The 26,375-nt window shown below is 37.0% G+C and overlaps 1 protein-coding gene and 1 long non-coding RNA gene across 11 annotated transcripts in view; one reads left to right on the forward strand and one right to left on the reverse strand.

Annotated features, from left to right (window-relative positions):
* LOC123877463 overlaps positions 1–26,375 on the forward strand; it is a 196,724-nt gene that overhangs the window by 142,037 nt on the left and 28,312 nt on the right. The window lies entirely within an intron of this gene.
* On the reverse strand, positions 1,844–23,975 carry LOC123877464. The gene is made up of 5 exons (XR_006798601.1): positions 23,958–23,975; positions 19,056–19,057; positions 15,826–15,836; positions 14,995–14,997; positions 1,844–1,927 (listed from the first exon to the last, which is right to left on the reverse strand). It is a non-coding gene; the product is annotated as an uncharacterized LOC123877464 (long non-coding RNA).

The following is a 26,375-nucleotide window of genomic DNA, read 5'->3' on the forward strand; positions in this document are numbered from 1 at the left end:
TAAAGACCCATCCGTTTAACCGGTTTGCATGAAAGGTACCGAGGTAGCTTGCATCCCTGTTATTGACACAGGCAAGTTTTTATCCCAGAAAATCAAAGAGTTCCCAAGGGATATTTAAAAATGTAAATCCACGCGGATGAAGCCGCGGGCATGCTCTAGTAACTGTCTAATTGTGAAATCAGTGGTAATCACGATCCAGGTGACCCGCCAAACCGCGACGCAGCGGAGCCGCTGGCAGTCGCACGACAATAAAGCAAATCGCCGCGCACCGGACGCCCCGCCACTATTACATTAAATGGGAAACTATTTGCCTATTGCGTGCCCCACCGTCCTCGGAAACTTTGGATTAGGCTGCTCGCACACGTGCTACTTACTGTCCTGTCTTATGCATGAGCAATTCACTTGTAATATTGTAACACAAGTGTAAATCAAAAATTTATAACACCCCCGACAAGTGAAGGTTACAGTAACTAGAAAAGAGCTGGTAACTTTCAAACGGCTGAACCGATTTTCTTGGATTATAGCTAAGAACACTCTCGATCAAGCAACCTTTCAAACGAAAAAACCTAAATTAAAATCGGTTAATTAGTTTAGGAGCTACGATGCCACAGACAGATACACAGATACACACGTCAAACTTATAACACCCCTCTTTTTGGGTCGGGGGTTAAGAAATTGAGTATTCTTGTTATAGAGCATAATCTATTGTTTGTCAAAATTTGAACCCAGCGAAAACCTCATTCATTGTATGAATAGGAATATATATTTTTTTCACCAGAAAACCTGAAATATTTATTTTTCAGGGTCCTTGTGTTAATTGGCATGAAACTACTAACTACTATGAAAATAGTTGTCCAAAGAAAAGTGTTGTAATTCTTAGAATAAATTATTGCCTTAATTATAATAATAATCTAAGATCAATGCTCTTGATTATCATGAAATTAAATACCTATTTAATTATACGATTACATCGTGGTGACATTGTAACTTGACATTAATTTCTCCGAAACCCAGAACGGGTTAGGTCTAGACTCTAGCCTTACATGCAAATGAGTCTAATGACTGAATATTCAGTGCCTTGCAGATATTTGCGTAGGTCTTATGTATTCAAAGCTTGTTGTTTATAGTGCATAATCTAGATTATAATTTAGGTGCAAATTCTTTGTAATGTCCCATTGTCAACACTTCCGGTTAGGTACCATAATAAATGCTAGGTTTTATTTTAGGGTTATCAAATTAATATAGTGACCGTCATAGCTCAAAGGATTAGCGAGCTAAAGTGGCAATGGGCAGGTCATGTCTGTCGCAATACCGATGGTCAATGGGTCAGACGCATTAGTGTAGTGTTATTTGGATTTCTGTGGTCAGACATGTTCTGAAGTGGTCGAGTACACGTATAATCAGTAAGCGCAGTGTAGGATGACCTTTAGCGCGCAATGACTTGAAGAAGAGGCACCTTCTAGGTAAACGCGTCCCATCTTAGACCAATCATCACTTTCCATCAGGTGTGATTGTGGTCAAGCGCTTGCCTATAGTGAATTAAAAAAAAGGAAGGTGTTTGGTGGCGTGCTTTTCAAAAGGCATATTTTTAAAATTCAGATACAAGTTAGCCCTTGACTGCAATCTCACCTGGTGGTAAGTGATGATGCAGTCTAAGGAAGCGGGCTAACCTGGAAGGGGTATGGCAATTTTTATTAAACCCATACCCATTTGGTTTCTACTCGGTATTGTACCGGAACGCTAAATCACTTGGCGGCACAGCTTTGCCAGTAGGGTGGTACCTAGCCACGGCCGAAGCCTCCCACCAGACCAGACTAGAAATTTAGAAATTATTACATTCCAAACCCCTGCCGGGAATCGCACCCGGGAACTCCCACTAATAAGACCACAGCGCTTACCACTGCGCTAGGCAGGTCGTCAAAATGTTCTTCAGTGGTCGCATATGATGGATAATCAGCGGCTCTCTGCAACTCGTTTGATGTATTAATTATACAGAACCAGTGGTAAATTATTTGACGATTCAAAAGCACTTGTAAAAGTCTATTTGAATAAAAATCTATTCTATTCTATTCTGCCCACCTAGTGAGGAGGAATCTGCCAAGGCAGCGCTTTCCGGTTTATCGGTTCTTCGAACTTATCGTATCAATTTCTTGTAATTGATAACAGATTAGAACATTATATGGTTTGACCTGTCTGATAGGATCCATTCTCGTTAGCCTGTATGAGACGATTTTAATGGCCACGTCATATTTTTAAGCCTAGATGATACCTATTCACTTTTGTTTCGGATTTCGAAATTTCCAAACTCTATCGTACCTACCTATTCCAAACTCTATCTATTGAAGCTAATGTGTAATGATGACGCAAAGCGTATCGTGCGTTTAGGAGGATAGGAGCGGAATCTGAACCGGGGTCGTATAATAATAACGTTTTTAGTTTGACAGGTTTCCTACCTATACAAAAAACAGTCAAATTGTCAGTTATGAAATTATGACGGCTAGAAAATCATGTTTTTTTTTGTCGTACATCGTCCCATCTTAAACTTACATATAGTACACTAGCCGATGCCCGCGACTTCGCCCGCGTGGATTTAGGTTTTTCGAAATCCCGTGGGAACTCTTTGATTTTCCGGGATAAAAGTAGCCTATGTGCTAATCTAGGATATTATCTACCTCCATTCCAAATTTCAGCCAAATCCGTCCCGTAGTTTTTACGTGAAGGAGTAACAAACATACACACACACACACACACACACACACACACACACACACACACATACAAACTTTCGCCTTTATAATATTAGTGTGATATCTGATATAGACTACCACCTACCATCCTATAAGATAATGGTCAAATTAGAACACTAATTATAACGAAATAGGTAGGTATACAGAAATCTCAAATCTCACGAAATTCCCACAAATCTATCTCTCTCCAATACAACAACCTACTCTAACGTGTTTTGAACTAATCCCCAGGCGATGAAGCCATAAGTCATTGGTTAAAATTGTTAATTACGGTTATTAAGACACTGCTTCTATCACATAGTGATTATTAACTTTTTTTTTTGATTTCATAAAATATTGGTTTCCATTCCGGTAATAATCTGTGGGTTTCCGTAACGAACACGGATTTGTATTTGGAGTTACGTGAGAAGTCAGGCAAACCGTAATTTTGCCTCTGTTTAACTTGAACACGACTCATGCAGTTGGATCGATTATATCGAGTCAAAATCTTCAAATTCATTGTATCTATCCGTTATCTAGACTAGAGCATAACATTATATTATTTAGTTAAACCACGAAATAGGCCTCTAATCATTAACTTGGTTACTACGCTACGGTTTGAACGCCATAAGTTATATATAACTCAACTTTACATAGATATCTCTAACTTAACTCTAACTAACTTAAAGTACCTATGTATAAAATCATCAAAATATTATTTACATTAATTATTTTCATAAAAATTTAATCTGATTGAGTAGATAAAACATATTTGTATCTTTCGCATGAATTGAAAAGACATTCCAGTTCAAAAGTAAAGTAACTTATCTTTAAATGTGTTTTTATTGCCTCATCTCCTTTTATCATTAGTTACAGCTTCGACCAGATTCTTATGAAATGAATAGCAAATACAAAACATAATATTCAAGGCAATTAAGTCAAAATAGTAAGTAAAAAGTAAGTAGTAGTAAAAAGGTAAAACTTGTACAGCTACGGAACTCTGTTTCCAACATTCGTTTCACTCTACAAATCTTTTTAAATAATCCAAATAAAATCTTTTCTAATTTAGGCTCATAAGCGAGATAACGTTTATATAATCGATTTACCAATCGATTAAGCTTTTAATTAGTTATCGATTTTAATAATCGCTCGTCTGAATCGATTTTCGAGTCATAAAAACTCAATTATTAGTAGATCGTTATGCTGTTGTAAATCTCGCAAATAAGCTATAAAACTTGAGTTTACTAGTAGCTGTTGCTTCAACGGTTTATTGCGTGACTAGTACCCCCGATTTTTAGGATTCCGGAACCGAAGGATACCAACGGAATCCTATTACTAAGGCTGCACTGTCCGTCCGTCCGTCTGTCTGTCAGCGGGCTGTACGAGTATCTCGTGAACTGTAATAGGTAGATAGTTGAAATTCTCAATTTCAATCAAATCACAGAAAGTTTTATTGCCGCTATAACAACAAATAATAAAAAATCAAACAATCATAATCAAAATCTTCTTTATTCAATTAAAATTTTACAAGTAGGTACTTTAGAACCGTCAAATGCATATACCACTGGTTCGGGATGCCTTAAAAATTTCAAAATGGCCGCTATGAAGTTTAAAAAAAATGTAAAGTATTCTTTCTTTATGACGGTACAGAACCCTTTGTATGCGAGTCCGGCTCGCACTTGCCCGGTTTTTATTTAAAAGTGAAAGAACTAAGTAGGTAGTTTATTAAAACATTAAACTAGAAGATGCCCTGAATTTAAGCATTTATAAATCCGTAGGAATTTGGTTCCCGGGTCTGGTATCTTTATATGAGTAAAAACTTGTATTCAATTATTCGATGTGATATTCGAATTAACGAACTATTTAATCGATACAATCGAGTAATCCTATTTCCTACGCTTCCTATATCTCAGAGGCCAGAGCGTTAAAGGAAACGAGGCCCATTCAGCAACATGTGTCTGTCTTTGTTAATTAACATCCTATCCTCACGATGCTGGAGTATAAAATGAGTAGAGCCGATTAGAACTAAAAAAATCGGTACCTACTGAAAATCGCTGGTTTCCGTAAATTTTAATTTCAAATCTTATTTGTTGAAATTCAGTCATAAAATATGGTTTAACACAATATATTCTCAAAACATTTCATCATCATCATCATCATCAGCCTGTGGACGTCCACTGCTGGACATAGGCCTTCCCTATAGAGCGCCACCACACCCGGTCCTCAGCCTTCCTCATCCAGCCACTTCCCGCCAGCCGCTTTATATCGTCGGTCCATCGTGCTGGAGGGCGTCCCACACTACGTTTGCTCAAACGCGGTCTCCACTCAAGGACTTTCCGGCTCCAACGGCCATCGCCTCTACGACAGGCATGGCCTGCCCACTGCCACTTCAGCTTGCTAATAGTTTGGGCTATGTCAGTGACCTTGGTTCTCCTGCGGATCTCCTCATTTCGGATCTTATCCCTCAGGGAAACTCCTAACATAGCCCTCTCCATAGCTCGCTGAGCAACTTTGAATTTGTGAACAAGGCCATTTGTCAGTGTCCACGTTTCAGCACCATAGGTGAGGACGGGAAGGACACACTGGTTGAAGACTTTTGTTTTCAGGCATTCTCAAAACATTTATTGCTAAATAATTCGTCCACGTGGATTTAAGTTTTTTAAATCCCATGAGAATTTTTCGACTTTTCTTGATCAAAAGTAGCCTATCCGTCTCCCAGTTACAACTTAATTTTTTCGTTGGTGTTTTTAAACACATGGGACGTACATACAGACACACAATCTTCGACAAAAATATAAAAAGAAACATGAGAACCGAAAAGAAAGTATTCCGAAAAATAAAAATAAGTCTAGTATGATTTTTTCAATAATTCAAAACAATTTTGTTCTCATTTCTACAACATCTCAGTCATTTACATGTAATGTTCCGCTTATTCTTTGTAAAAAAATAAGCAAAAAGCCCTCGCTCTCTTTGAATACCAGAATAAATCGTCCTCGCTGTGATATCGAAGCGAATCCAGGATACACTAGTTATTGTATACGTGTAGGCATGATAAAAAGATAATAAAAAAACATAACACCTCCACGGATTTAATGTGCGTATAATTTCTTTGTGGCACCGCGAGAATGTGCGCAGACATCATAAAGTTTGCATTTCTTCCTATATAGAGAGAAGAGCCTGTGTGGGCCGGACCTTCGTCATTTTATAAAAGCATTGTCCCCAACACAGAGAAGAACGATCAGCGACTATGAAGTTTGGATCATCTTATCTTTTTTATTACCTTTGTTACCTGTTATCTGATTCAAAGCCACGGTGATCCAAACTTCGTAGTCGCTCTTCGTTCCTACTGTGTTGGGGACAGTGCGCAGGAAACTTTCAGTGTTTATAAAATAACGAAGGTCTAGCCCTCACGGGCTCTTAGTCCAATATCTGTATGTGTGTGTTACAATTACACATACAAGGTATTATTCTTCCCTTGTTTCTGTGTTTGTGATACATTCTTATACTATTCGTTTATCACGTATCGCACACACGCGTAGTTTTTAGTTACGCGTGGCGCACTCATGCGCATAAAAATAGGGTTGGTCAATTTTTTTTAAAGAAAATTAGCGGTAATAAGCACAATTTTCTTTTTAGAGAGAAAGTAAGAAAAAATCATATCCTTTCTAAGGAAACGTCCGTGTTTTTTTTTTTTATTTAAATTGCCTTAGTATGGTAATAAAATAATATGCTTACTAAGTAGAGGGTTATCTTCATTTTATAATTATTAACTATTAACGCGAAAGTCTGTTCGTTGGTTCTTTAATCACGCCGCTACGTAGCAATGGATTGACGTGGTTTTTTAAAGATTGGGAAAGTATATAGATTATAGGCTATACACATAAAAATCAAAGAGTCCCCACGAAATTTTTAAAAACCAAACCCAAGTCGCGAGCATGATTTAGTACAAAATATTTCATCAGCTTTAAGTTTTGATTTTTGATACATAAGTGTCCTTTGATTTTAAGTCCATTAGAGTTATGGCGTGCAGAGCTTCTTATTGGCGAAAACAGTACAATTGAACGTGTTTTCAAAAATCTTTGAAAAAATTCATTTTGAGATAGATTCCTAAAACAAAATTGAGACATCCCTACATTTAGGTTCTTTTTAGTGTACACGATGCACTCATACAAAGCTAAAGGTCCTTTAACATCGCCCGGAGGTTGTGCTTTTTGTACTTTTATTAATGCATTCATTATAACTGACCTTTTATATAGTTAAATGGAAATAAAGAAATTATGCTCCAATGAAAAGCAAATAATTGAAACGATTACAATTTATTAATATGGGTCTGTCTAGATCTCAATGCGAGCGGTTATCAACGTAAGTTACGTTTATTTTTATCCACCTACTAAGTTATTTCTACTCGAGACTACTTAAACAAGTTAGCTTTTACCTGGAATTCATCAGCGTGTGTTTTACACAACCCAATAAAGGAGTGTAATGTTTTCAGGATTCATGTATGGGAGTTTCTTTAATCCATCATAATCAGATTTGAATATATGGTTTATAGATAAAATCCTTTCATCATTAAGAGTGGCACTGGCTATAATTTTTTTTGAAAGAAATTCAATATGGCAGAGCGTGTTTTTTAAAACTAAGTTTAATAAATTCAACTAGTACACATAGTAACCTTTTGTTTTAAGACAAAATTAGGTACCTAATATTATTTTCTATTTACCCTATTTTCATATCAAAGATGCATTATGATACTGTTTTTATGGGATGCAAGAGATTTTTATGCCAAAATTCGTCATGAGAAAATAAAAAAAATAAAAATAAAATGATCGATTCAACTATTTTAACCACTCCTGGTTGCCACCAAAGATGCCCATCAAGCTCACAGAATTGAATTTGGATAGCAATAGACAATCTATGGAACAGCCCCCCGATTATGTAAGAATACGTTATCATCGTTATCGTAATCGACAGCAAATTCTGCCCTCTGATTGGTTGATACGCTGTTTACATTTTTCCACAGCCAATCACAGGGGAGAAATTGCTACCCATTACTATAACGGGGGGGCCCCAGATATAATTGGCCCCAGAGTGTGGATATACCGGAATCGAACCTTGGACTTATTCTTCAAAGACGAGCGCTCTATAGTGAAGTATGGAGGTCGTCAAGTCATCCTCCTTAATGTGAAATGTGCACGTCAACATAAAGGCGCACGCACACCACCGCAGCACCAACAATAACTCAATCGTACCTACACACATCTTTTGCATATTCATTTGACTCGCATATCGCGATATAAAATTATAATGCATTATGTGACCCGGCGATGCGTCGCTCTTTTTGTTAATAAAAAGCCTAGTAACGTCTGGCGCGTTCAATATGATTGTTATAATGCATGGTTGAGGTTTTAATGCTTAGAGTGAATTTGAAGGTAGACTAAGGCGGAAAGGAAGAGGTGCAAATATGAAAATATCCATACTTTCCATCCATACTATATATACTATATAATATTATAAATGCGAAAGTGTGTCTGTCTGTCTGTCTGCTACGTTTTCACGGCGCAACCGCTGAACCGATTTTAATGAAAGGTACAGACTTGGGATACATTCCGGGGAAGGACAGAGGCTACTTTTTATCCCGGAAAATCGAAGAGTTCCCATGGGATTTAAATAAACCGAAATCCACGCGGGCGAAGCCGCGGGCATCCTCTAGTAGAAAATGATTTCATATTTGTGCCTATTGGGGTGGAGACCATGGGTTCGTGGGGCGAGGATGCAAGATTCTCCCTTTTTAAGGACCTCTCATCCCGTCTTGTGGAGTCCACGGTTGACCAGAGGTCTGGCAATTACCTCGGTCAGCATGGTAAACAGTCTGGCCATTCAATGAGGTAACCCAGCCAGCGTTCTGGGCACCCTGCCTCGTTACAGTGGTTTGGGTGTCATTTTTGTTTTGATTCTTTTATATTTAAGCATTTATAGTAAATATTTGTAAGTAAAGACACATCATAAATTTTTTTTAAAATATGTGATATAACTAATTAAGTAGATTTATATGAAACTAAATAATACTCACTGAATATCGAGAAAAATCAGCGCGAACAAAAAAATACCGTGTTGGTCAAATTAAAAAACCGGCCAAGTGCGAGTCAGACTCGCGCACTAAAGACCCTTTCATATTATGATACCCCACTTGGTATAGTTATCTTACTTTGAAAATTGAAACATTTTTTTTTAAATGATGCGTCCACAAATTCGCGGTTTTTAGATTTATTCCTGTACTTGTGCTATAAGACCTACCTACCCACCAAATTTCATAATTCTAGGTCAGCGGGAAGGACCCTATAGGTTTTCTTGACAGACACGACGGACGGACGGACGGACAGACAGACAACAAAGTGATCCTATAAGGGTTCCGTTTTGCCTTTTGAGGTACGGAACCCTAAAATCAGCGCGAACAAAACAAATACCGTGTTAGTCAAATTAAAAAAGCATTAAGAATAAGTACCACGAAAGAAGCGAGGAATCTCCACGTTTAGCGTGAACCAGTCTTAGCACCAAGGTTATAAATACAATAAATATTACACAAACTTTAACATATTCGAAGAAACCAAGAGTTATTGCGTCGGGCGAAAACTTTTAATCGAAAAATACTCGACTTGATTTTACAGTTTTTTAGAGTTCTGTATCTCCAAAGAAAAAAAACAGTCAATTGCGAGTCAGACTCTTACACGAAGGGTTCCAAACTATCGTACAAGAAATAACACTTAATTATCTTTTTGATGTAACCACAAATTCACGGTTTCCGAATTTACTTGTACTTACTATTAGACACTAAGTACTTACCTTTTTTTCATGATTCTAGGTCAACGGGAATTACCGTATAAGTTTTAATTTCCTTGACGGATCTAGACAGACACGACAGATAGACAGACATACAGCGAAGTGATCTTATAAGGGTTCCTTTTTTTCAATGTCTTATAGCACAGGTAAAGAGAAAATCTAAAAGCCGTGAATTTCTAGTTAAGTACATCACAAAACAAGTGTAAATTAAAAATTTATAACACTCCCGACAAGTGAAGGTTACAGTAACGAGAAAAGAGCTAACAACTTTCAAACGGCTGAACCGATTTTCTTGGATTATAGCTAAGAACACTCTCGATCAAGCCACCTTTCAAACAAAAAAAAAACTAAATTAAAATCGGTTCATTAGTTTAGGAGCTACGATGCCACAGATAGATACACAGATACACACGTCAAACTTATAACACCCCTCTTTTTGGGTCGGGGGTTAAAAATATGTGATATATCTAGTATGATGGTACGTGTGCGAGATAGACTCACACTTGACCGGTTGTATTTTATCTCGTCCAAGTTTTTTGGGTGTTGTTAAACAGTGATTTAAAGTGAGAAAAGCCATTTTTACAATTATCGTAAGTCAAGTTAGCGGGGTTAAAGATGGATGGCTTCTGATAACGCAGGATAAAGGAGATTGGAGCTAAAAGACTTTTTAATACACTCTTTAAGCAGATTATTTTAACAAGACCGATTCATCGTTTCTTTACGGTGAAGTTTTTATTTATTATTATATTTGATTACTTATTTAAAATAATTTTATCTAAAATTTCGAAAAAGCAAAGGTGGGGAACGAACTTTAGATTCCCCAGGTACTCGTAGGAGGCGGATTAACCACTTGGCTATCACTCAGTACAATTCACCTGTTACATATCGTTACCGCATTATTATACCAAAAATCTCTGATCTACCCATCGCCGGCTCACTACTGAGAACAGGTTACCTCTCAGAATGAGAGGGTTTAGGCCGCCATGCTAAACAAGTGCGGATTGGCAGACTTCACACGCATTTAAGAACATTATGGAGAAGTACCTATGTAGGGGTCTTCATGATGTTTTCTTTCGCCGTTAAGTGATATTTACTTAAGGGATTTTATTGCGTACTAGCTGATGCCCGCAGCTTCGCCCGCGTGGATTGGTCAGATCCCCTGCAGCATCAGGATTGAGGAGTTGGACTCCAAATTTTTTATGAAACAATGTCGCAAAGTTCCTCTATCGATTAAAAAAGAAATGACGCAAATCGGTTCAGAAATCTCGGAGATTTCGGTGTACATAATAGAAAAACACAACTCCCTTTTTGAAAGTCGGTTAAAAAAATAGCCTATTTTACGCCCTGGTCAATCCTCTACTTGCCTGTGAAAGTCCCGTCAAAATCGGTTCAGCCGTTCCAAAGATTAGCCTTTTCAAACAGACAGACAGACAGACAGACAGACAGACAGACAGACAGACAGACAGACAGACAGACAGACAGACAAAAATTTTAAAAACGTGTGATTCAGTTATGGTATCGTTCAAATAACCATATGAGCTTAATATGAGGTAGTTATTTCGAAATTACAGACAGACACTCCAATTTTATTTATTAGTATAGATATAAACAAAAATCTCTAAATATTCTCTCTAATTGCGTATATAAAAAATCTCTATCATGATTGAAAATGATCAAAATTCATAAAACAATAAGCAACAGACAGATTCTGTACAACTCCTTGTTTCCTAGAAAACCTAGAAAAATAACCTTTAAACCAAACAATGAGCATCAACTTCTTATAAATCCACAAGCGGTCAATTTAACGCGCGCCGCGTCCGTATATAAAATTAACATAATAAACCATTAACATTCAAACGCCTGTATGTCTGTGTACGTGAGAATCATTTGACACCATTATTTCAAATCGTGAAATATGAATGCAAATTTTATTTTTACTGAGAAATTTATTTTACTTACTTGATTCCTATTTATTTCACGTAGAAGTGGGTATGGAAATTAGCAATATTAAATAATTTTATCTACTTACTAGAGAATGTCACGATTATACGTTACATACAATTCCACATTCCATGATTCCACGGGAGATTAATAAACACACGCTACTTCAATATGGTTTTTTCAATTTTATTAATTACTAAAGGATGCCCGCGGCTTCACCCGATTGGATTTCTGTTTTTTTTTTAAATCCCTCTCTCTTTGAACTCTTCAATTTTCCGGGATAAAAAGTAGCCTATGTCCTTCCCCGTGATGTATCCCAAGTCTGTACCAAACATTAAAATCGGTTTAGTGGTTAGGCCCTGAAAACGTAGCAGACAGACAGACAGACACACTGAAAAGTATTGGATGGATGGACGGATTTGGCTGAAATTTAAAGTTGAGATACCTAGGTTATACCCAAGATTAACCCATATGCTAGGTACTTTTTAACCGGCAAATAAAGTTCCCACGGGAAAAAACCTTTATTCACGCAAACCAAGTCGCGGGCATCATCTAGTAATTAATATAATTGAAAAAAAAAAACATATTGTACTAGCGTGTGTTTATTAATCTCCCATGGAATCATGGAATCTCTCATGGAATTGTATGTTACGTAAATCGTTCAATATCACGGTCAAAACCAGTCGCTGCTTACTGCCTTGCCTACTTGAAGTGGGAATAGTAGTAAATAAAGTTGTTCAATCATAATAAACTTAACGGTGTTTTTCGCTATAACAAATTTTTATAATATTAATATAATTGATTTGTGTTATGCGGAAATTATAATCGACGGATTAAATTAAATCGTTCGGTTTTATAGGTTTAGCTTCAGTGAAATTATTGGATGTAATTATGAATTATCTCGTTCCAATCGAGAACATGGTTCGATTATTATTATTATCACCTGCTTGAGAATCGATTATAAAGATAAACTCGTCGAAAGACTGTAATAGACTTATGTACTACATTTCGTTCAATCATTGGTAACTTGAGTGGTACTTTTAGTTTGCGCAGTCCGTACCTCAAAAAGAAAAACGGAACCCTTATAGGATCACTTTGCTGTCTGTCTGTCTGTCTATCCCTCTGTCCGTCTGTCAAGAAAACCTATAAGGTGCTTCCCGTTGACCTAGAATCATGAAATTTGGCCGGCAGGTATGTCTTATAGCAATTTATGGTTACATCACAAAAAAAAAGTGTTGTAACGAAGTTAGTTTCCAAAGAGAGAACTAGATGGCGCCACTTCTTCGATAAGTCGCGGGATTACTATGTATCGCTCGTTATATAAAGCCATGTGAAAACCTATGTTCGATGCCTAGTCCACCACTCGACTGTGTACGGATCACCGGACCTTTCGAGACACTAGGGACATATATACTGGCTAACAGTGTACGTAGTGGCAGACGGAATACCGGCACCACTTTACGGACGGTTACCAGTACAGTACCTCTATCTTGTAAATCTCTCTTGTAAATCTATCTTGTAAATCTATCTTGTAAATCTATCTTGCAATCAAATACACTACGTCTCAACTCTCGACGCGTTTTTCTCTCTACATCGCTCCCTGACTCTACATTGGCGCCCAACGTGGGGCTCGAAAATCTCTTCGACCAAAGAACTCATGTCGAGTGAAGAAAGAAAAACAAGACGAACGACGTCGGAGTTCGGGACCATTTACAAGATTAGAGACGTAAAAATCAAACCTACTCGCAAACCTCCAGTTAAGAAAATGGCTGTCTCCTTTTCTGAAGAACAGTTTGCTTATCCAGTCAGCAACGACGCTCTTTTGCTTCCTGCTCTACTACATATGACGGAACAAAGACTACAGACAGTTAAATGCCATAACTGTTGCCAATAAGTATCCTCTGCCTAGGATTGACGATCTGCTGCACTGCGCCAAGCAAACGCCATTCATGAGCACAATCGATCTTCGTTCAGGCCATTGGCAGATCAAAGTGCGAGCTGAAGATCAAATAAAAACTGGCTTTGTTACTCGCTACTGACGCTAGCAATTATGCTACCGGAGTGGTTCTAGTCCAGGGGGAGACGGAACAGACACACTATCACGACCAGGTTGCAAATCTTATGGACGGCATGATGGAACCATTGTGGACCAAGAAAATTTCATTCCTGCAAGTTCGTCCACGCAAGATACCTTCAGAAAGTTCTGGCTCTCTCGCCGGGACGTCTTAGAGGCCAGAGGGGGAGCTTGTAACGAAGTTAGTTTCCAAAGAGAGAACTAGATGGCGCCACTTCTTCGATAAGTCGCGGGATTACTATGTATCGCTCGTTATATAAAGCCATGTGAAAACCTATGTTCGATGCCTAGTCCACCACTCGACTGTGTACGGATCACCGGACCTTTCGAGACACTAGGGACATATATACTGGCTAACAGTGTACGTAGTGGCAGACGGAATACCGGCACCACTTTACGGACGGTTACCAGTACAGTACCTCTATCTTGTAAATCTCTCTTGTAAATCTATCTTGTAAATCTATCTTGTAAATCTATCTTGCAATCAAATACACTACGTCTCAACTCTCGACGCGTTTTTCTCTCTACATCGCTCCCTGACTCTACAGTGTTTCAATTTTTCAAACTAAGATAACTATATCAAGTAGGGTATCATATGAAAGGACTTTACCTGTACATTTTAAAACAGATTTTTATTTATTTTTAGGCATAATAGTTTTTGATTTATTGTGCAAAATATCGGAAAAATACCCGAGTACGGAACCCTCGGTGCGCGGGAGTGACTCGCACTACCTACTTGCCAAACATGAATCTAGGTCAACGGGAAGCACCCTATACGTTTTCTTGACAGACGGCCAGACAGACAGACAACGAAGTGATACTATAAGGGTCCCTTTTCCTTTTGAGATACGGAACTCTAAAAAACTCAAAACTCAAATCATTTATTCAAAGTAGGTACTATTTATTGTACTCCTTTTGATGGTCAGAATTGTTAGATTCGTAAGATGATATACCTAGTGTTGATAATTACGTAAACCTAAAACTGAAGCAACAACTGTACAATAGAGTCGACCGTTAAATCTCGGTCACCTCCGCTCCACTCCACCTCGCTCCGTGATTGGCGTAAATGACTCCACGTCATCTTGTTCGGTTTTTGCTCTGTTTTACCTTGTCGTCTACTGTGAGTTTTTCGTTTTTACACTCGCCATCGGAATGGTAGGCAATTAGAGGACTGAAACCAACCTTTTTTATGTCTAAGGCTGGCTATAAACTAACAACTATTACCTGAGCAACTTGTTGCTCTACTCGATTTTGTATTGGCAAAGCTCGATGGCTGTTATGTGAACCGCTGTTGAGGTTTCAGCTGGTGAAAAAGTCTTTTATATAATTCTTATTTTATCCATATTATCATGATCAACCCATCGCCGACTCACTACAGAGCACGGGTCTCCTCTCACTGGCCAAGTGCGAATTGACAGACTTCACACTTTGAGAATCATTATGGAAAACTCGCAGGTATGCAGGTTTCCTCATGATGTTTTCCTTCAACGCTAAGCAAGTGATTTAATTTTTTCCATACTTACTTAATATTATACATGCGAAAGGATATCTGCCTATCTACTAAGTTTTCACAGCCCAAGCGTTTAAACGAGACGCTCACGGGTTGGTAGAAACATTTAGAGCATTTTATAACTCCCGGAATGAAGTTTTTTTCTCTCTTTATTAGGAACACGTACAGCATTAGCATTAGCATTAGCAATTTGCATTAGGAACATTGCTGGGCATTTTATATCTACCTGAATCTTAAGCCCGTTAACTGTTCACTAATTTTATACAATTTTTACTGTGCGGAAGTTAATTTTATAGTAGGCAAAGCTAGCAAATTAAAGTAAAAAGTATGTGAAGTCACAAAAACAACGACTGAAATTCTACTTGAAAGACAATATCAAATTTTTTTCAATTTTGAGACAAAGCCAATTTTGCGATTAAATTGGTTTAACTGTACATATTGTATACGTCGCACGCTCTCATTGTTTTGGGTTTTTATAGATATGCCAGGATTGCTAGATAGTTGCCAATGTGTGAACTGCCTTAGAGCTTTAAAACTTGTCTTTTTTGTCTAATTCCGCCCGATATGTATCGGAATCTCGGAACGACGTAAGTGTTTTAATTGGTGACGGACCGATGTCAGCTTTTAAGATAATTGTATTGGAGCGTTTACTTCTTGTTTTTGTTTGTATGTTATTTCAAATTGTTATCTTGTGTAATTACTTCAAAATTGCTTTTAGTATTTAGGTAGACTGCTACTGTGTAAGAAACTTGATACAAAAAGAATATAACTTTTTCATTGATTGGTAGTAATTGATTTTCATTGACCACCCTTGATGGTATGGAATGCATTAAATAAAACTGACCAAGTGCTAGTCAGACTCGCGCACCGAGGGTTCCGTACCTTGGAACCCATAGGTGCAATATATTGTAATGCAACAGTGTGTACGTACGTAGATGTACCTACGTTTGGTAGATTTTGACGGCCCATCCGTTTTACTGATTTTGACGAAATTTGGTATAAAGATTGGCTACTTTTTGATCCGGAAAATCAAAGAGTTGACCTACATTGACGAAGTCGCGCACATCATTGATTCCTTACAGAGGTAGCTTGCATCCCAGGGACAGGCGTAGGCTACTTTTTATCCTGGAAAAACAATGAGTTCCCACTGCATTTTCCAAAAGCTAAATTCACGCGGAAAAATTCGCGAATTTCGTAGAATATCGATTTCCACCGACTTAAAATCGATTTTAAGGTTCAACCCTGATTAAAACTACACGTCCCTTCTGTCAGCTTCGCTACTTTATAGATAGTAGCATTGAATAGTATATTGTTTGGTTAATATAAAATCGATTACCCATCGATTTGATCAGCCCTATCGATCAACGTTCTTAGATCTTTTCTCTTAGAACGTTTCATACAACTATGGCTAATTGGCGCTTGGATTTATTTGCAATTGTGAGCTTATTTTGAGCATGCTCAGGCTCTACAGCTCTAACAAGGTAACCCTAGGTAAAAAACCTAGGTAGAGTAGGATAGTCGTTTTGTACAGTATTTTGAATTTTTTAATTTCAAATATTTCCTATGCTAATAACTTATTTTAGAGGTTTTACAGGTTAGTATTTTTTCTTGTGATCAACATTCAACAGATTAGTCAATGCCTATTTGTTTCTTTTTACTCTTTTATTTATAGGCTTTTATAATGCTTATTTATTATTAAAAAAAATTAAATCAATGGGAACAGTTGTTTTGCAATACCTAGTTACGAACCAAAACTTCGAGAAAAACCCTAAAAGAATTTGAGAAACACAGAATTTAACAGGTACCTACCAACACTTTAATTATTTAGTACAGTTTTTAGCTTATTTTCAAAATAAACCTATACTTACTATGTGCGGTTAGAGAGGTTTCCAAGCTACTACATCGTCTAACTCTATCATTTCTCTCTATATTTCTATCCCGCTTCCATTAAATGCAACAAGGAATCGATCTGAACATAATCTAGATCCTTTATCGATCGACGCATCCCGATTTGATCTACGCATGCGTACGTTCATAATTATCTTTCCTTTCATCCGCCGACCCAAGTTTATGTGCGCCTGGTACTGTGTAAACGTCTCCCTTCATATTGCCAAGTAATTAATTGTCTTTACTTAATACGTATTATAAAGTATCCATTAATACGATTGATGGCCGGTGGTGGTAATAAGGTACTTCAGTTTCGAAGGTCGGATGATACAATTTTATTTTTAAGTATGAATATGCATATTTTTTACTACGAGATGATTTCAAGTTAAGTATATATTCCTTTCATTTTGTTTTCTTTGTTATTAACCCCCGACCCAGAAAGAAGGATGTTATAAGTTTAACGTGTGTATCTGTGTATCGGTCTGTGGCATCGTAGCTCCTAAAATAATGAACCGATTTTAATTTAGTTTTTTTTTGTTTGAAAGGTGGCTTAATCGAGGGTGTTCTTTGCTATAATCCAAGAAAATCGGTTCAGCCGTTTGAAAGTTATCAGCTCTTTTCTAGTTACTGTAACCTTCACTTGTCGGTGTTATAAATTTTTAATTTACACTTGTTTTACATTGCATAACTGAGAAGAGATCATTTTAAATCATCTTTCGCGATACTACTGAGCTCGGGTATCCTCTTAGAATAAGGATTTAGGTCCACTACGGTGGCCAAGTGAGGAAAGAAGCGGAAGATAACATGAACAACTCTCAGGCATACCTACAGGTTCCCTCACGATGTTTTTCTTTACCGTTAAGTGGGGTCTCTCCGTCACTCGCTCCATACAAACGTAGTTCGTCTCTCATTGGAATACTAACCAATCATACTCAATGGAATTTTGTAGAAACGTTCCGGGAACTAATATCTATGCCTGTGGTTTTCCAGATTTCCGTTAAAATATTCGGTTTCAAAGCTACGCGGTCTTAAAAATTCACATACAAATCTTTGAGCCCCTGTAATTTTGAAACTACATATTTTTAGAAAAATCTAAAACACCACAGGCGCAGATATTAGTTTCTATGTAGAATATGTCTGCAAAATTTCATGGACTTTGGTTGCTTAATATTCAAATGAAATTGGGACTACGATTGTATGGAGTAAGTGACGGAGAGAGCCCTGTTAAAGCAAAGACTGCGGTAATATTTTACATCGAACAAGCGACAAGCGTAAAATTCGAGTCAGCAATTTTAATAAAATTAAGTTTCTAAAAATACTGTTAGACTTAGACAAAACCACTAAAGTTATCCAACTTGATCGGCCATAATAAATCATGTGTACTGGAACGAAACTGGTATTTTTTAGCCGTAAGCAAACAAAGATTTATCAGAAAAATGATACTATACGCTAAGCAGAGAGTTGCCATAGCTATAACTACTAGAGGGGCTAATCCATACTAATATTATAAATGCGAAAGTGTGTCTGTCTGTCTGTCTGCTACCTTTTCACGGCCCAACAGTTTAACCGATTCTGACGAAATTTGGTACAGGGTCAGCTTATATCTCGGGGACGGACATAGGCTACTTTTTATTCCGGAAAATCAAAGCGTTCCCACGGGATTCCTAAAGACCCATCCGCTTAACCGATTTGGATGTTTGGTACCAAGGTAGCTTGCGTCTCTTTAATTGACTTAGGCAACTTTTTATCCCGGAAAATCAAACAGTTCCTACGGGATCTTTAAAAACCTAAACCCACGCGGACGAAGTCGCGAGCATCCTCTAGTCTGATATATTTAAAAATCTAAGTAATAAAGTCCTGAGTCTCTTACTGGCTGACTCGTCGACGTCCACCCCAAATCCTTGGATCTAGGAAGCTACAATTTTACATAGATGTTTCATTTATGAGAAAAATAAGTCGCGAGCGATCTTTAGTTAATGATAATTATAAATCGTCAAACCTTACCATTACAAAGACAAAAACTAAGTATAGAACTAGTAAACGTTTTATTATAATCTGTATGTTACGCGAAATCAGAAACTTCTGACATAACAATAATTAGCTAGTACTGCTGTGTCTAGATTAGTTTTAGATATTTTCTTAAACACAGGAATCTACAAATTACACAAGAACGAAGCTGGGGCAAATCAGCTAGTAAATAAATAAATAAATAATAAATATTCTCTTCTCGGGACTATGGCTATAGCGCAAACACAGTACACAGGATGAATACAAATACTAATACTAATAAATGAAACTTAAATACCTAAATATTTACTCAAAATTTAACTTACTGAGATTTCCATGCATTTCAGCCGAGACGACCACCGCTATTTCGTAGGACTAATAAATAATTAAACAAATAAGTATAAATTAAATAAATCAAAGTGTAAATTAAATAAGTAAACATAATTATTTACTCTTTAGGCACATCAAAAGTTGCGACATATCATGAAAATAGCTGCAATGTTATTGACAGCCAGAGCAAAAACAGGTGCAGCTCCAATTTAGTGATCGACTGATTGACAGAAAGCACAACTGGTGTCGTTCTACACACAGTGCACACCAGCCAGATTGACGCCATTTCGTGAAACATTGTCCGCTCTATTAATATAACATCTCTCTGGCTATACGCTACAAAGATTATAAAAATTAAGCAGATAAAGCAAAAAAACGACGCAAAACAAGCCCACAAAAAAGGTTCGGCATAAATTTGAATTATTACCGAACTCGGTATTTGAACACAAAAAGATCTCACGGTGCGAAATAACAATGAGATACGAGTATTTTTATCTATACAGGAAAACGTAATATTATTCCCAATCTCAGATCAACAATACTTCAACCGATAGAAATAAAATACTTGGCCTTTTATCGCTAAATCAGCTCTGAAAGAAATACCATACTTCATAATATTACTCGTATAAATCCGAAAGTATACCTATCTGTGATTTTTTGTTTCTTGTTAACTCTTCACCTACTTCACCGATTTCAATAAAATGCATCGTGAGAGAAGAATGCTCAAAATCACGTTCACCTCATAGTTGTCAAGGGATCACACAAAGAATAATTAACAAGCCTAAGTAGAAGTGGAACCAGATGGTAAATTGCGAAAAAGCTACATCAATCTTTGGTACAAACTTTATGGTGTTATTGATGCAACAATGCTTTTCAGCCAATAGTAAGAGAGTTTTAGCCAATCAGAGGTTATAGGGGTAGGTTAGTCTATTGCGAAATTGATTCCCACTAGGGAAGACGTGATCACCACTGGTAAGCATTTTGATTGTATGACAGTGTCCAACGGATGGACTGATGACCTTGACGAGGTGGAAAGAAGTAAGTGGATGTCCTTAAGTAGAAGATGTGTGAGAAGGTGTGTTATGGTCCTCTCTCAGAAGAGCTAAGCTCAGTAATGGATGCATGAAGACTGATGGATGGATGACGTCAACTCAGTCAAGTCGACGACAACGAAGTCGACGAAACGACGTCATCGACTGACGTCGTTTCTTGACAGACATGACGGACGGACGGACGCACAGACAGAGAGACAGACAACAAAGTGATCCTATAAGGGTTCCGTTTTTTCTTTTGAGATACGGAACCCTAAAAATGCATGGACATTGGACGTAGACTGGAGACATAATCTAAGCCTCCAAAGCGTAAAAAACTTAAAATTGAAGACAGCAAACATGATATGGGCATCACATATTGACGCAATCAACGTGGAGTATTATGATTCATCTCGTTCGTTCCGTTCAAAACGGGCATGAGAATCTATTTCAATTCAATTACATATCAAGGAACTTCCATAAACGTTTTCGTACTCATCAGAAATGTTATTGTATTTTGTGTCTAAAATACTAAAACCAGATACCTGTATTGTTACCAGAACTCAAGAATTATGTAGTTTTTAGGTTAATTTAGGTTTTTAAAAATCTTGTGAGAACTTTGTGATTTTTCGGAATAAAATTATTAGCTCCATGATTAAAACTATCGCTGTATTCAAAAAAAATAATTCAAAATTCAAAATATTTTTATTCAATTAGACTTTTACAAGTTCTTTTGAATCGTCAAAAGCATCTACCACTGGTTCGGAATGCCTTTCCTACCGAGAAGAACCAGCAAGAAACTCGGCGGTTGCTCTTTTCAAAGATTTGATAACAATATTATGCCATGTATTAAAGCAATTGAAGTCCTGCGCATTGCTGGAGCGATGTCAAGTTAGGAATAGAATTTCCTAAAAAAAGCCTAGCTAGATTAATCAGTGAGTGATTGTATGGATAGTAATCTACTGAGAAAGTGAGTGTCCAATTTAGCCTCATTCATCCATACTAATATTATAAATGCGAAAGTGTGTCTGTCTGTCTGTCTGCTACGTTTTCACGGCCCAACCGCTGAACCGATTTTGATGAAAGGTACAGATATAGGCTATATCCCGGGGAAGGACATAAGCTACTTTTTATCCCGGAAAATCAAAGAGTTCTTGCGGGATTTAAAAAACCAAAATCCAGGCGGGCGAAGCCGCGGGCATCCTCTAGTACAGGAATAATTCAAACGCACATAATATTGCTAACGCTGCAAATACTTTTTACAATACCGTGTATAGCTGGTATTTGACTTTATTCGTGTAATGTCAAGCTTCTTTGCTATTTCTACCCTTTTTCAAATTCTGTGACAGAGCCAAAAACATTTCGCTTATTAAAATCTAATGAGCAGTTTAGGATATATACATGGAAACGAACAAAAACCTTTGCACAGTTAAAATCATAAAACATCCATAGATGGGTAAAGATTCTCGGAGTTCTTTTACTCGTTTTCCTTTGTAATCTTTATCATCAATAATATCTTCGGCCATTTTTCTTTTACCTTTTGCTTTGTTTCATGTACTTTGAGAATCTTGATATGCTGTTCTGTCTCGAGTGGAATCCATTTTTGTTTTATTAATGTCAATTGAATTAAGTCCGGGGCAGTAATTGTTTTAAATTTATAATAAGCGAACCCTATGGATCATTGTTTTCTTTGTTAACTCCTTGTTTGGGTTTCAATTTATGCTTAGTTTGAAATATCGTAAGAGATTTTAATCGGATTTTTTGCCTAACATTTCGATGATATTTCTAAATACCGTCTGCTAATTTGCACTTGGCCAGCATGGTAGTCTATGGCCAAAACTTTTGAGCCTCAATAGCTCAACGGTTATAGGAGCGGACTGAAATTCGAAAGGTCGGCGGTTCAAACCCCACCCGTTGCACTATTGTCGTACCCATTCCTAGCACAAGTTTTACGCTTAGTTGGAGGGGAAAGGGGAATGTTAGTCATGATTCAAATGGTTAATATTATTTTTAAACCTTCGCATTCGGAGAGGAGACCTGTACTCAGTAGTGAGCCGGCCACAGGTTGATCATGATGGTGATGATTTTCAAATAAGTTTGAGGTTTAATCCTTATCATCACATCTTCCACTTTCTCTCTTCGTCTTATTTCTATAAGCTATGACCCCACTACTAATCACAAAATGGTAGTTTTTTTGAGATCTCCTTCTTATAGATCTCCTCCTCCTTCATCTCCTGTCGCAGGTTGGATTTTGTTCACCGCTGACCAAAACAGTGTTTAAAGAGGCAAAGGTCCTTAAGCCAGGATGTTCATCTATGGTCAGACCTACGTTTGCTTTGCTACGATTGCTCTGTATAATAAGTTTTTTGAGATAAATCCCTCTGCTTACATACAACGATTTTGGCTCTTTAGGTTTGATGGTCAAAAACAATCGCTAGAGATTGATAGTCCTTTGAAAGATTTCCATAAATAAAGCCACCAATGCAAAGCAGATAGGCATGTAAAGATAAAATCAAATTCCAGTTTCTATACAAATATTATGTTCAAAAAAAAAATTTGACAGCGCTTTCAAAATACAATACCAAGATTCTGGAGATGCCATCAGTCAATTGAAACGTTGTTATTAACATACGTTAAACGTTAAGTTCATTAATAAAACCCAAAGTAGGTGGTTATTCTGTGTGTCAATAGCCACATCTTTGTCTGTACGTACACCTATCGCCCCGCCTCATTGCCTCTTTCATAGCGCTATGAAATTTACTATACTACCTCACCAATGTAGCGTGAGCCCTGGATTCAATACATGATCTTAATAAACCAATCAATACAATGTATCAAGTTACATCAGACGTATGAGCTGAAAGACAAGATTATACTGCAGTTGGAAATAAAGAAATTAGTCTTTAAGGTGTTGGAGTAGAGGTTGAAATCGTGTTTGGCGATGGCAAAGTTAGATGGTTGTGGGTTGGTGCGTATAACCGCATTTACATTTTAGAGATACTTGCAGGGAATAAATGTCAATTGAGATGGAAGACCGAGCGCGGATGCGAGGAATTGATGATGCAGTTATTGAACTCGTTGATAATAATCAGATTCTAGATGGGCAGGGGGAAATAAACGTGCTCTTATTAGAACTGTATTACTTCATTGTGAGTGGAGATAATGACTTCGGATGCATAAAAAACGACTGAGTGATGTGAATCTAAAGAAATAGTCCATTTATAAATCTGATTATTTCAAACCGAGTACGGAATCGCATTATTTCTTTCATTATGAAGTTAGAAAGGCATTCCAAACCAGTGATAGATTCGTAATATGACAATTCAAAAAAGTTTGTAAAAGTTTATTTGAATTAAAATTATTTTTTATTTCTATTTAGTGGGAGTTAGGAACTGTTATAAATTATTACTTTTTGCTTGTAAATTGACAGGTCATAACATCGAACCAACAAATGAACAAAAACAGTGTTTCTTTTTTTATTTAATATTGAAAAAAGTTGAAGTTTGACATTTTTTATCAGCAATCAGGATTTATAAAATTTCATTTCTCAAAAATAGGTAGGTGCTATTGTGCTCCTTCTGATGCTTAGAATTGTTGGATTTGTAGGATGATACAGTGGTGATAATTAATTAGGTAAACTTATTACTAAAGCTACGAGGGTTCCAAACGCGCCCAGGTGACAATAAAGCAACCTAATAAACATTAGAACATTTAGGACCTAGGCCATCTAAAAATAAGCACCAACACATGCACCAACATGAAAATCTTCTACGTTTTTGAAGATGCAAGTATTGGCTCATTAATTTTAGCTACTTTTTTGACCACAAAATAAAATTCACAAGCATTAAGTATATCTATTTTCTAATATTTTTCTCGACCGATTTTGTCTATTGAAAAGTTTTCAAATAAAAACTGGCGTTCACGTGTGACATGACCTTTAAAGATGTTTTTATCTAAACAAAGTACAGTTAGCAGAAAACGAATATGAGATTTAGCACAAGATGCTTGAACGGCGCTGACATTTATCCATTTTTCACTTCGCCGAATATCAGAAACGGATTAAGAGATTGTAATTTATGTGTCATATAGCCGAGTGAGGTGGGAATATGACATTTTTGGAGAATTGAGTACTTAAACCCAAAAAGGGCCCAAAGTGATGTAAACCTGAAGTGGCAATGTGTAGGACATATTATAGTTCGAAGAACCCATAGACATCGGAGACCCAAGGTCCCATTTCAACGAATGGCAACTTCGCACCGGAAAGCGCAGCGCAAAAGACTGTGGCATGTGGAAGTCCCTACAAGAGAGCTGTGAACATCTAATTAGTTGACAACTTGAAAACGATGAATTACTTAGATGGTCAAATAACTGTTCAAAAGATTTTATTGCAAAACTAAGCATATATGACTTTCTATCTATTTTATGATTCCAAGTTTGATGATTTTTCTATAAAGGGCATTCCAAACCTGTGGTACATTGACTTGACTATTCAAAAGCACCCCACAAAAAATTTGAATACCTACTATTCGAATCACACTATCACACTAATATTATAAAGGCCAAAGTTTGTATGTGTGTGTGTGTGTGTGTGTGTGTGTGTGTGTGTGTGTGTGTGTGTATGTTTGTTACTCCTTCACGCAAAAACTACTGGACGGATTTGGCTGAAATTTGGAATGGAGATAGATAATATCCTGGATTAGCACATAGGCTACTTTTTATCCCGGAAAATCAAAGAGTTCCCATGGGATTTCGAAAAACCTTAATCCACGCGGGCGAAGTCGCGGGCATCGGCTAGTAATAAATAACGTTTCTACTTAGCTATCAAACATTTGATCGAATACAATATTTCCTAATCTTCCAATATTCTGTTAATGGTTATAATCGCCCTATCTCAAATTAGATTTCATTTAAAATTCCGCTCATTAAACAAATCATTTTTCATTATTTCAACCCAGATAGTAATGACGCAATACCTCCCAAAGGTAATGCAAAATTAAAACATTTAAATAATTACTTTTATAATGATACAGAACGCAAAACAGGAGCATAATCGTGTGTTAGCGCAACTAAAAAAATGATCGGTCTAACAAATTATCTTGAGCTGATTAAAATGGGTACAGTAAATCCATCAAATATTTATCGTAGAGTCAATCGCTTACTCCATTTCGAATCGATAATTGGGCAATCGTGATCATATACCTATAGTTTTCTCTTTGCTTAGCTGAATTTGGTCTGAAAGGAATATCTCTAATTCTCTACGTGCAAGTATATGTGACTGCGACAAATGCCATTTCAATTGATATTCATCATTAATATCATGATTAATCCATCGCCAAACCTCTACATAGGACGTTACTCCTTTCAGAATGAGAAAGATTTAGGTCATAGTCCGTCTAACTGGCTTAGTGTGGTTAAATGTTAAAAACATTATGAAAAACTCAGGCATGCAGGTTCCAAGTACCTTCTACGGTATTCTCATTAGATTATTCAAGAAGCGGACCAACAAATTCCTTAGAGGCCTTAAACGCATTGGCGGTTCCTCTGGTGCTGCAAATGTTCATGGGCGGCGGTAATCACTTAACATCAAGTGACACGACTTCTCGTTTGCTTGCTATTAAAAAAAAACTAAAGATACATTGCCGTAGTACTTATAACAGATTTCAGGTAATAGTGAATTAAAAGGTTATATATAGTAAGGAAACATGCTTACTATTTACTTAGTCTCAAATTTCGTCACGGATCACTAAAACTTAGGTTCAAACGGGTCAGACGAAATCATTTGTAACTTTCAATCTGATATTGATTGAAGCATTGTATTAAAATAAAGACTTCCAAACCGGTAGCTGTAGTAGTTAGAAAAGTATCGATTGGTAACTTTGGTGACACACCCGTTTCTTTGAATCAGATGCAATGTTAAGGCTCTCTGTACATTCTCTTATTCATCAACACTTAGGTATAATCAAGTTTAGTTAATTCATAGAAAAAAAAATAGTAACTGTCTGTATGAAATATACTTTAATTTTTTTATTTAA

The sequence above is a fragment of the Maniola jurtina genome, chromosome 23 (genome assembly GCF_905333055.1).
Source record: "Maniola jurtina chromosome 23, ilManJurt1.1, whole genome shotgun sequence".
NCBI classification, from domain to species: domain Eukaryota; kingdom Metazoa; phylum Arthropoda; class Insecta; order Lepidoptera; family Nymphalidae; genus Maniola; species Maniola jurtina.